The sequence below is a fragment of the Arachis ipaensis genome, chromosome B07 (assembly GCF_000816755.2).
Source record: "Arachis ipaensis cultivar K30076 chromosome B07, Araip1.1, whole genome shotgun sequence".
NCBI classification, from domain to species: Eukaryota; Viridiplantae; Streptophyta; class Magnoliopsida; order Fabales; family Fabaceae; genus Arachis; species Arachis ipaensis.
Window position 1 is genome coordinate 44,195,557 of NC_029791.2, and position 2,286 is coordinate 44,197,842.

The 2,286-nt window shown below is 32.5% G+C and overlaps 1 long non-coding RNA gene across 1 annotated transcript; it reads right to left on the bottom strand.

Moving 5' to 3' along the window:
• On the bottom strand, positions 536 to 889 carry LOC110264588. Its single transcript, XR_002350760.1, has 2 exons — positions 820 to 889; positions 536 to 758 (listed from the first exon to the last, which is right to left on the bottom strand). It is a non-coding gene; the product is annotated as an uncharacterized LOC110264588 (long non-coding RNA).

The window sequence follows — 2,286 nt, forward strand, 5'->3', positions numbered from 1 at the left end:
CAGTTTGAACCGCCATTATTACTAAGAACGACGGTTTTAGGAAGAGACGTAATTTTGTGCACCATTCTGGTTATTATGGCAGTTTTCTGAAAACCGCCATAATTCCTTGGGTTAAAACGGCGGTTTTTGAATAGGTTAAAACGGTGGTTCAAACCGCTGTTATTTTCAGGATTAAAATGGTGGATCTTGGATAGGTTAAAACGGCGGTTCAAACTGCCGTTATTTTCGGGATTAAAATGGCGATTTTTGGATAGGTTAAAATGGCGGTTTGAACCGCCATTATTACCCTGACAGAGTGGCGTTTTGGTTGGTTAAAATGCTATTTTTGAACTGCCATTTTTACCCTGACAGTAGCGTTTTGGTTGGTTAAAATGGCATTTTTGAACCGCCATTTTACCCTTATAGTGACATTTTTTATCGTTTAAAAAAATAATTTTTAGCATCATTTTTATCGCGTTAAATAAATAATTGTAATTAAAATTTACAATAGCAAAAGTTCATAATCCATAAATGAAATATTATATAACTCAAACAAAATATTAATATAATATATAATTTTTTATTATTGAAAATCAAAAGTAATAACTCCTATACAAAACCTTGTCTTACTAAACTTACCAAAATACAAACATTGCAATAAACACTAATCAGTCAAAATCTACCATCCAGTTCCCTAAACTATGTTAATATCTAATAAAGTATTTAAACCATCTAATAAGTGCTGTTTTTACTACTTAGAATATGAATATACAAGACAACTTAGCTAAGTGATGATGAATAAGATTTGGAGGCCAAAAGTTTCCTCCTTTTGTAATTAACTTTAAAACAAGCCTGCCTTAGTTTCTTGGTCTCTTGTGTGAGTTTCATTCCGAGAAATTGCTCCAACATCTTTATTTCTTGCTCTGACACTCTAACTTTCATCATCCAAACCCATCTCCTACATTCAAATTAATTAAGTAATGTTGGAAACTCAACTCAATGTAGAGAGAGGAATAATTTCGTTACCCTACTGGCCTTTTAGCCTTGAAATTTATAATTAAAGGCCTGTTCCCAGTGTATCACAGTTGCCTATTCCCAAAAAAAGAATAAAAATTAAGTATTTTAAAATCTCACTGAAAAATAAAAGCCCTTAAATAGTAGTTTCCATCTTAAGTTATTAGTTTCACCTTCTCGGAGAGCTTCACAAAGTTCATCAATAGTATATATATTTATCACAAACTTTTCATCTTTGTGGTGGCTTCTCCTCGTTAGAAGCTTTATTAGCATCAATTTCTTTGCTGCAAATATACAATAATTAAAACACAAATAATAAGAATCGGGTAAACAAAGAAGGAAGTAGTAAACAACTATTCCACTAAAACTGGAAAGAATTGAATCAGCCTTCTATGGTATAATAACATTATTATCATCCATAAATAACTATTCCCAATTAGTATTACTATTAATTTTTATGCATATACCCCATTTCCATAAACTTAAACTGTATGTTTATTTAAACTAGTCACACAAACCTGGTCATGGTATGCCAATCAATTTTGATCATTCAAAGAGTACTTCCACAACTACTTTACAGGAGTATACAAGTCAATGACTTTTACTTTGCATCTTCACTAACCAAATGATTAAAAAGTAAATTAGGGGAAAATTATAACCAACTTAACAAATGAGAATCTTCTAAAAGTAAGTCTGATTCTAAAGTACGAGTATATTTATACTTAGATATAAAGCAACAGAATCTTTAGCATGTTTGGAAGATTCAATTATTCAAAGGAACAACAGGATTAAAATGCAAGAAAGGGAATGGAAATATGTGATATCACTCTAATCCATTTATACTCACTCCAATCCAGGCTTCAAATTACCTTTTGAAACAAACTTCAATTAAATAAAGTCATCCCCTCCTTTTTTGCAATCCTTTCAAACACACACAGACATGGTTTTTCAAGTATAGTCTGGGTCCATTTAGAGAACCCTAAATCAGCAGAATCATTGTTGATGGTTTTCAGTGGCTAAGAGAAGGGGGGTTGAATCTTAGCCCCTTTTTCACTTAATAACACTTGCTGGTCTTTGAAATAACTTCTAGAGACTTTTTGCTTTTTTGTCTCGTACCCAGCCACGAGACTTTTTCTTTTGTCTCGTACCAGCCACGAGACTTTTCTATTTGTCTCTTCGATCAGCATGAGATATTTTTCAGTTTTATCTCTTTGAGCAGCAGAAACAGAAATAGAGTAGAAGAGAGGGAGAATTACACCAAGATATATCCTGGTTCAGCTGCTAAGTGCAATG